Raw genomic sequence first — 10906 nt, forward strand, 5'->3', positions numbered from 1 at the left:
CTAAGCTCAAGCTCTGATACCAGCAAAATAAACAAAGAAACAAAGAACGGTTCAGAAATCCGAAGCAACACATAGATCATTCAGTCCCTCCAGTCAGTCCAGTTTTAAAATGTAACTGCTGTGGAGACCATGTCTGTATTGTTCCTGATCTAGCTGAATAATACTTAGCACAGAGTGATTGCATGGATAGTGACTGATTCTTTGATTTGGTAGCAAGAAGCTGTAAATTTTTTGGAAGCTGATGGACTTATGACTAATCTATAAATATAGTCTTTCTGGCACTTGTGAGTCTGATTAACAGTAATATTAATTTAATATTCTAAAAATCACCTAGTACTCTGTCAATGAAGATACACCACAGTTTTGGGGTACATTTATATAAGGACAATTTTAAAGGCTAGAAAAAAGTCATGTTTCTGTGTATGAATGTGCTCAGGTCTATTGCAGTGAGTACACAAGGATTTTGCTTAAGTATTGCTTTTTGTATCTGGTGTTTGATATATGTGTGAGCACTTGAGCCTGCACTGTTGTTGGCTCTGTAAAAGGGAAAATGAAACATAAATACATTGTCTTTGACCTTGAGATCATCAATTAAGCCCAAACAGGTTTCCAAAAGAAGCTTTTAGTTTCTTAAAGATATTATGATTGCTTAGAGCACTAAGACAGCAGTGGCCCAGACCAATTACAGTTCATTTTATGAGTCCTGGAGCAGGGATTACATTTGATTCTTGTTGTTTGTCCTCACAGAGTCCTTTTTTTCCCCCATAAATTAAGAACAATCAATCATAGGAACATGAAATTCTATTTATATTCTCCAGGGACTAATGGCTTGGCTTTTGGTTCTTTAGTTCAAATTGTGATGAAACAAAATAGTAGCTCTGTATAATTAGCAAATGGACCCTGTCAGGTACAGCCATATGCGTGCACATGGGGCTGACCCTGAGCTTCAGCCCTGTGGTATTTTCAAAAGGAGTTGATAATAAATGTGACTAGGAGTGTGGGAAGCCTGAAAGGTTAGCCCAGTTTCCTAAGATCCACCCCCCACCAGCAGCAACACTCTCTGATTCAGAGCACGAGCTGGGGATAGGGGCCTATGCTAACTATAGTTTATAGGATAAGTTTTTTCCTGAAAAGGAAAAATGTCTCTCTTGAATTCTCTGTCTGGTACCTCTTCCAATAACTCTTCATTCTGATGTTAACATTTGGACAATGAGTTTCTTAATATAAATGTGCAGGGCGAGTCCAGATATTCCTTCTGAGTAGAGGAGGAAGACAGGAAACACGTGGGAAGGCAAAAAGACAAGAGGGAGTGAAGGACCCTTTAAGGTTAGCATTAGACAATAATCTAAGAGTGAACCCAGGCTATTGTGTTACTGAGTGTTCAAGGCAGTACGGTATTTCCTTTTAGTTAGAACATGCAGTAATGACAGTTTTCTATTTTGTCACAGCCCAGGAACTTCTAATCCCAGCTTTATTTCTTCTGTTTATCCTCAGCAGGAAACTTCCTTTACGACAAGAATGTAAAGCTCCCAGCTCCTAGTGCTGAAAACTGACTAAACACAGCCAGCCAGGGGCAGGTGGTGGGAGAAGAGATGGAAAAATATTCTTCCTGAGCTTTAACAGCAAGCGCACACACCCTCTTAGAGTCACTTCTTCCCACTGAGTTTATTGAACTCCTAGGCACGAAGCAATCCATGGGGTAGGCAGATGAGTGCCAGCACTGGACATGTTGAGCAAAAGCAATCTCCAAAGCTGTTAGCAGTGGACCACCACTAAGTTTTTCCAGAAGGAGAGTTTATGAGACCAGCATTTCAGAAGCGTCCACCTGAAGAAGACATAAATTCAGCAGTGAGAAAACAATGTTGGTTTGATAAATATAGCAGAAGGAATAGATGGGCACACTAGCCTGGTGAGAAATTCCACAGATAGACTCCACAGATTTAGTAATTTGCTGACTGTGAAGCCAAAGAGAAGGAAGTTGGATGAGTTTTATAGCTATGTTGCTGTACTCTAAGATGATGGGACTATGGGGAGTTTAACAGGACCCCACAAATAGATGGAAATAGAGATCTAGACCATAGCAGAAAGATGAAGGGAAGAGAGAAAGACTTAGGGTTCATCAAAGTCAAGGAGAACTTGCCAATAACCAAATTCAAAACCATCAACACTGAGTGTCTCCCCAGAATGGTGGTTGAACTCATAAATTTTTCAGTTCTGCACCAAATCACTTCTCTCTATAGAGATCCTGAAGAAGAGGGAATGGAAGAAACAGTGGCAGTCATTCCACATTGGGAGCCAGGGGCTGTGATTATCTATTTCTCCCTGCAGAGTCAACAGAGGAAAGACTGAACCAGCTGGTGAGGATGTTGCTTTTAAAGTACACATGCCACTGGACCCTGGAATCTGGACAGAGGCCACACCAGTGCAATGATTATCTTGTGGGCATGCTGTTTTGGCCAGGGCCTTTTTGTTCTTGAGGCAGATAGGTCATTGGGAATGCCAATGGTAAGGGCTACTTCCTTAAGCCTGCAGATAGATGCCCAAACCCAATGCCAATGTGCTGGTGGGGCTTTTGGGCATTGTTCATTGAAGCTTTTCTACGGGCATCAAATTTCCAAGGATGAGAATGACATTGTAGCTTAAATAACTCATTAAACTGGCTCACAGTTGAAAGTAGCAATCGTCTAGGAACTGGTGACAAACAACTGAATTCTACTCCATCTTGGAATCAAAGTGACTCTTCCAGAGAAACTTAGGGGCTACTTTGGGATCTATTAAGACTGAGGTCAGCAAACCTACTTCCCGTGCTTCATATGTGGTGTGGCTATTTCAAAGTACATTCCACATAAACATCCTATAAGCCTAGTACTACAGAGCACTTAACTCACCAGGCAAGGATTCCTCAGCGTTGTTCTCCATTTGAAAACAAATGAAAATAGAGATCTAGAACATAGTGGAACTGTGTTGAATGTATGAGACTGGATCATGCATCCATTGAAATCCTGAGTATTATTTGGAGCTTCAAAAGGCTGTCCTGACCATCCATTGATGACATGACCTTTCAGCAGTACCAAATGAGGAGTTAGAACATCCTTCCAAACAACACTACTCAGCAAAACAGAAATGCAAAGGAGTTCCAAGTAAAGTGCAATCAAGGCACTCAGGACACATGCTGTAAACCAGGCTTTGTGGCACACTTTATCCAGTTAGTAAGCGGGTTCCTAGGTGCTTGAGGAAACACATTAAGCTATAAGGAAGTGAATCCAAAGGGAAAAGAAAATTCAGGGCTACTTTTTCCAAGGGACTCAGGCAGAGCTGCCCCCAAACAATGGCTGTTTTAAGACCACACAGAGCAGAGGACTCCTGTGACCATCAGTACTTTGAAGCCAGGAAGCTGTTTAAAGATTGAAGTGTAAGCGGAAGACCTGGATCAATCTTCATAGAATGGAGAGTGTCCAATTTAGAGACAACATCAGAGATTACCTTGTCCTAACCTTTTCATTAACCAGAGAGATGAAGCGACTTGCCTGACACAGTCTAGACAGTGGCAAGGGCTCAGTCTGGAAATGCAGGTGTAGGTAAGCCTGGGGCTGTCCTGCTCTTCTAAACTCAATTATGGCAGAAGGACAGAAAGGAAGGAGCACAGATTGCATTAACACTGGGGAACTTGGATTTGGGTTCTAACTCCTAGTCTATTGCTAGACCTTTGATATGGAGACAGGATGTCTGAATACACATCTCAGACATTTACCAAATGGGGAGAAGGAGCTTATTTCAAGGCTGCCATTAAGGGAATCTCCCTTAAATCACCTCTTGTTTATGACATCATAACAGTGTTACAGATAGCACTGTGTTGTGTTGGTCACCCTGTTACTGAGGGCAGAGTACAATGGCTAGAGCAGCTTCCCACATGGAGGTATTGGGGCAGGAACAGCACATAGGGTTGTGTAAATGAGCGAGTAGGCTGGATCTGTGATGGGTACCCAACACATGGCGGCTCTCACCCAGGCACAGGAATTCCCAGTAGTTAACTGTAGAAACGTTCTGATTCAGGAAAGGAAACAACAGCAACAAAAAAGAAATGCCCCCAAAGCTTTCCTGCAGCAAGATACTTAAGAATATTTCAACAAATTGACATTTAGGAGGCACTTCATGGTCTTTTGGAGCATTTTTCAGAATACCTCTAAAACTGGCCTTTCCATGGCTCCAAATCAGCTGCCTCTACTCTTCAAGCCAGCATTATCTCAAGCTGTTTTTTTGTTTCAGGCGCTGAATGATCCTTCCCTTCTTCCCTCATTTCCTCCCTTTTATCTTTCCCTCTTTCTTTTCATAGCTTTTGTCTATATGTGTCAGTCCTGAGGGTTGAACTCAGGACCTCATGCTCATGCTCTCTATTTGACTTTTGGCTAAAGGCTGGTACTTTACCAATTGAATGACAGCTCCTCTTCCTGAAAGCTTGTTTCTAAGTGATATCTCTTTTTCCCTGACCTTATCTGATTGTTGCTATGTTGCACAAAAGCATCTGTGCTAAGTTCAAATGTACTACTTACTAATCTACTTATAAAATAGCAAGTATCTTTGTGGAGGCAGGATCTATAAAAAGTCTGGAATTTTCTCTTCTGTTTATCAGGAGACATCTGTCCAGGTTTCTACTGTTTATGAATGGAGTGCTCATGACTGAGAATCATCTGTACCATTCCACAGCAGGAGGGAGGTTGTCTCTCAGAGGCAAAGAATCTCATGCTGAGTTGTACCTGAATGTCTATGAATTTATAAGATTAGAATCCATAACTAATTCTTGCCCGTCTTCTGAAAATCATGCTTTCATTTTGTTCTAATGTTAACAATTTCTCAATTTTTCTTTTAGTACAGGTTTTGAGATGCTTGTGGTGATATTTATTTCAGATTTACTTAGAATTTATAGCAGTGAGGTTGAAAACAGCACTCATTAAGCTCCTGATGGTTGCTAGTCCTCGGGGTAAATAAAAGGCATAGGTCCCACTATTCTCTCTTCTTTGACTTTTGCACCTTTGCAGATTTACTAAATTGATCACAGAACCTCGATAAACTCTCACAATTCTCAGGGTAGCATTCCAAGAAATCACTATCAATTGATCAGCATTAGGCATAAGATGAAACCCGCTCTAGTATGAGGCATTTCGTAGTTCTTGTTTGATTTTTATCCTTTCAACATTAAAGCAGGCTCCGATATTCTTCACAGATATATATGTTCAAGATAAGACTATTTAAGTAGGTTATAATTCCATTTAGCTAGTTTAAATTCAGATTCTCAGATGTAAATTTTCTGTTTGCATTTCTTGATACAGATTGTCATCTAGAGAGGGCTTTATGTGGCTCCTGAATCATAAGCCATTATCAAATAGAGTCTGCTCCTAACTTCTGTGGATATTTTGTTCCAAAATTCAAGTGAAATAGAAGTGTTATTAACCCCCATCTGCATAGCCTGTGGAACAGGCAATGCCAAAGAAATCAAACAGCACTCTTTTTATTATCTTCTTTAGTGTCTTCATTAATTTCACAAATAATTTCTGTGTGCTTAGCATTGTGACAGACATTATTATTTAGACAGGGGAGAACTGAATGCATAAGATTCACACTACTGTGGAATTTATAGTTAGCAGGACAGACTGATATTAAACAAACATATAATTGCAAAGTGATAGAATCTAATAAGGGAAAGAACAGAGACTTCCCAGAAAATAATGAAGAGGAATATAAATACCACCAAATTAATGAATTTCTGAGGCAAAGATACTTAAGCTGGTCACTATAAAGGACTGGTAGGAGTTAGCAAGGAAAATGTTGGGGACTAGCATTTAGGAAGAAGAAACTCTCGGTAAACTCAAGGGTCAGGAATCTTCCTTCTTTCCTTCCTTCCTTCCTTCCTTCCTTTCCTTCCTTCCTTCCTTCCTTCCTTCCTTCCTTCCTTCCTTCCTTCCTTCCTTCCTTCCTTCCTTCCTTCCTTCTTTCCTGTACTGGGGTTTGTGCTTATTAGGCAAACAGTCTATCTCTTGGAGTTGCTCCTGTAAGCCCCTTTATGCTTTCCTTATTTTCAAGTAATAAAAACATTATTTTCACTTAGGTGGACATGATCCTCCTGAGTAGCTACAGTAGCTACAGATGTGAGCAGTCATGCCAGGCTTTGTTCTGCTTATGACTAATATCCAATTGTTTATACTATCACAATTTCTTTGTTCATCTGTCTATTGAAGAGCACCTAGGTTGACTCTACAGCTTAGCTACTGTATTCTAATAAACATGGGTGTGGAAGTAGCTCTACTGTATCTTTACTTACATTGCTGTGGATATGTGCACAAGAATGGTATTGCTGGATCTTAGGGTAGTTCTGTTTTTACTTTTTGTCCAACCTTCATACCGATTTCCATAATGGTCACATGAATTTACATGTATAGGAGTATTCTTGCTAGCATTAGTTGCTTGTGTTCTTGATGGCCATTCTGAGTAGGGTGAGGTGAAATCTCAATGTCCTTTTGATTGGCATTTCTTTTATGGATGGCCAGTGATGTTGAGCATTTCTTCATGTACTTATGGGCCATTTGTGCTGCTTCTTTTAAGAATTACCTGTTCAATTCACTTGCCCACTTATTAACTGAGTTATTGGTTCTTTTGGAGTTTAGTGCTTGTATATGAATCCCTTGTCAGGTGAATACTCAGCAAAGATTTTCTCTCATTCTGTAGGTTATATCTTCATTCTGGTAATTATTTTCCTTTTAAGGAAGAAACTTAGTAGTTTGATATCTCCCTTTTGTCAATCTTTGCTTTGATATCTTGAGCTTTAAGGATACTGTTTAGGAACTTGTTGCCTAGGTTTATATTTTCTAGCAACAATATATTGTTTTCTCATAGTTTATATGGGAGTAAATTTATGTAGGAGATAATGTATCACTGTGGGTATTGCTAGTTAAGGAAAGGCAGCTGAATAGCACTAACACCTGGAAGTGGGAATAAAATGAGCAATAACTTTCTCTCATGATGGACATACCATAGCTTTTGAGGCAAATGTTCAGATGAAGGAGTGTTCCATCTGGATGCAGTAGCAAACACAATTATTGTCATGTAGATATCCATGCCAGCCAAGTGGGTTTTAGTTGACATTTTAACCTAGATCATCCATATACAGTTGTAAGAAATAGGAACAATTTCATGTATTTTTTTCCCCAACCATTTCTGCCAATGGTTAACAAGTTGTAAACCTATAGCACAGAATCACAACCAGGATACGGACGCTGTTGTAATTCACTCATTCCATTCAGATTTCCTAAATTTTACCTGCCATCATGTTAATTTAAAAACACTGGGATGAACACACAAAATCTTTAACTGGTTCCACCCATTACTAACTACTAATTTGTACCATGAACTCTTGTCAATATTTTAGATCCATGACTGTGAAAGGGTTTAGGACAGTTTTGACTTGATAAACGTATTTCACAAAGTCAACTGGATCTCCATCTGAAATTCTCCTTGTGTAAGAATTGAGTGTTTGATGTGTTTGCCCGATGAATAAGCAGTTAAACCAGGAGGTCTCAGCTTCAGCACTGCACAGATTGTCCACAACATTGAAACCAGTGGGTTCTATTCCAAATCCAGTATACAGGATGGTTGGAAAAACAGGGCAAAATCCTGTTTTCTTCTCTCAAAGAAGGAATTAACTGTTTACCATGATCTCAAGTAGGGTATAAACATTGATGTAAGAATAATTACCTTTACCTTCAGAAAACAGGAAATTAATCAAAGGACCTAGCATGGGCACAGTGGTCAGCTACCTGGTTACTGTATAAATGCAGGAAATGATGGATACTTGAGAACAATGTGTAGATGTCAGGAAACAAGCTCTGTAATGTTCCATTGTGATCAACCAGGAATATCAGCGGAAATTTAATGTCTGCAATTTACCTGTATTTGGACACCAGTATGGCTTGTTCTGAGCACTGAAAGGAAAGGTACATTGAAAATTAATTTCCTACACAGAAAATCACAAAGACATTGGGAAAGACATAGATCCTAGATGGGCAGGAGATGGTTAGTAATCAAACCCTTGATTTATGTTCTCATAAGTCAATTTATGAGTTTCTAACTTGTGTTCCTGGCTTGAGGAACTTGTGTTCCCTTCTTGGGTATTGTACATATTAAATACATGCTGTTTTGATGTTGAGGGATCTATGATTGGTCAAAATATAATCAAAACAAAATATTTAAAAAATACCTTATTTTATGTCTCCCAAATAGTTTTTCTCAAGCCTTGGAACTCATTATGCTAAAATACTACATGTGATTTTTTGGTACTGGAGTTTTAATTCATGGCCTCATGCTTGCTAGGTACCCTACCACTTGAACCAAGCCACTAGCCCCTATTTTCCATTGCTTAATTGGAGATGGAGTCTCTCAGGCTTTTCTGCATTGGCCATTCTCATCCGACAGTTCTATAGATCTCAGCCTCCCAAGTAGCTGGGATTACAGGGATGAGTCACTAGTGCCCAGCTGTGTACATATTTCTTGATTCAGTTTTAAAGAAGACCATTTAGGCTATTAGCTACTTGGTTTCATTACAGACTATGTTAAAAAGGTCACTCACAGGGGCCGGGAGTTTGGCCTAGTGTTAGAGTGCTTGCCTACCATGCATGAAGACCCAGGTTCTAATCCTTGGTACCACATACATAGAAAAAAAGCCAGAAGTGGTGCTGAGGCTCAAGTCGTAGAGCTCTGGCCTTGAGAAAGACAGTGCTCAGGCCCTGAGATCAAGCCCAGGACTGGCAAAAAAGGCCACTTACAGTCCACTCCAATGACAATGTGAGATTCTTCTACTTGGCTGAGTACAAGGTCATATTTTAGCTCACTTGAACTCAGTGCTTTTCTCAGGAGCTGTTCTTTGGACAATGGGAAGTACCATGACCATAAAGTTTGATAGAAAACCTCACTGTGGCCCTTATTGTAATGAAGGAAAACAAATGACAAAAGCACAACTTGCCTCTTGATTCATTTCCACTATAAACGTTCTTTCTGTGGCACTAAAACACCATGGAAACTGCAATGTCAGCTGCAGTTCACTGGAGTTTCTGTGGACAGATTGAAAACTGGAGATCTAGAGAGGTCCTTGGAGGTTGATGACCTCTAATGGTGACAAGGAGTCCAAAGCAAATGTCAACTTAGAAGCCTTGTTTCTCCAGTTGTCAGTCTAATAATGCCTCCAGTCTATCAGCGATTCTCAGGTACTTTTCATTTTGTCAATTAATAAGCAGTTAAGATTTAAATAGAGATAAGGAATTTAAAAGCACATTCATACAGGAATTTTTTAAGGAAAGCTATATGAGAGCTAGGTACTGGTGGCTCATGACTGTAATCCTAGCAACTCAGGAGGCTGAGGTCTGAGGATCAAGGTACAAAGCCAGATTGAGCAAGAAAGTCTGTGAGCCTCTTCTTTTTCAATTAACCAGCAAAAAATTACAAGTAGAGAGTGACAGACTTTAGTAAAAAGGAAGCAAGAACACAAGGCCCTGAGTTCAAGTCCCAGTCCCAGTCCCAGTCCAAAAATATTCAAAAAGAACTATAAAAGGTGTATGATGATACTGTTATTATCCCCATTTTAAAAATGAGAAAATGACTCTTAGAAGGCTAATATGACTACTCTAAAATTCAGTTCCCCAAGAAGCAGCAAAGCTGAGGTTAAATTCAGGTCTTTTGATTCCAAGATCCCTGGAATTTCCACTGTATTTTACATTTTGGAAAATTCAGTAGGACTGATGATTTAAGTGTCTTTGGGGAGATTATGTTTTGATTTGCAAACCAGCTCTTCATCAGAACTTCCCCTGCAGTCTCCTCCTGCTGTCACCCAGTGTCTATGCTGAGGAAGAATACGCACTGTCTAAGGCTGTCTAGGGGTTGGAATGGCAGTGCCATAACTTCCTTGTTCTGTAGTTTGGAGCAGGTTCTTACCCTCTCTACACCACTAGTTTACTAATGGGAAGAAGTGGGATAACTGTTCTGCAGGGGGGCAGTGTTAGGAAGATATATTATGTAATATGGTAAAGTTCTAGCACAGAGGCACACTTTCTTAATATTTTTTTAATGGAGGCCCAACACCCAGTAATCTCCCTTAGTTTCTTCACTCCGCTGTCATGACGGAATTGTTATTAGGAAAATAAACTCAGCTTATCACCTTATTTTCTGGCTTCTGCAAGACGGGTTAGTCATGGTTTATAAATGTTATACAAGTGGTGTGTTGGAGTTGTATGTGAATGAATCGGCTTTGAGGGGAGTCTGTGGTACAGTCTGAACTAAGTCTCCAGTTCATCAGCATTCTGATACCATAACGGCTATCAAAGGCAACATGTCTCACTTTGGAATTTTCCATCTAAGGTGTTTAAAGACTTAGAAAGAATGTATTATCTCATACAATTCCATTGGTCCTGCAGGTAATGTCCATTCTAGATATGGACCTTGTATTTTGGTGTGGACTTCCAGGACAGCTCTGAGGAATAACAGAAACCACCAGGAGCCAGGGAACCTCACATCCTCACCTCAGGGAGCCCCCAGCAGAACAGAGAACTAAAGTCACCAATCAGAGTTAAGAGCCCAGTAGTGTCTGTCACATACAGCACCCTTGCTATGTTAGGAATCACTATACCCCCTACCCTTGTGTATTTTTTTCTTTTACTTTTAAGAAAATTTTATTTTTTATTGTCAGGATAATGTATAGAGGGGTTACAGTTACATTTTCCAGATAGTAGGTGCATTACTTCTCACACATTGGAACCCCTTCTCATGTTTTTGTCTCTTATTTCCCTCCCCCCAACCCCTCCCAATCATCTCATTTCCCCCCTTCCTTTTCCTATTTTTGTGTATTTTTTCTTATGTGAAGAAAAGG

This window comes from Megascapheus bottae, chromosome 5, assembly GCF_031878675.1.
Source record: "Megascapheus bottae isolate mThoBot1 chromosome 5, mThoBot2.hap1, whole genome shotgun sequence".
In the NCBI taxonomy this organism is placed as follows: Eukaryota; Metazoa; Chordata; class Mammalia; order Rodentia; family Geomyidae; genus Megascapheus; species Megascapheus bottae.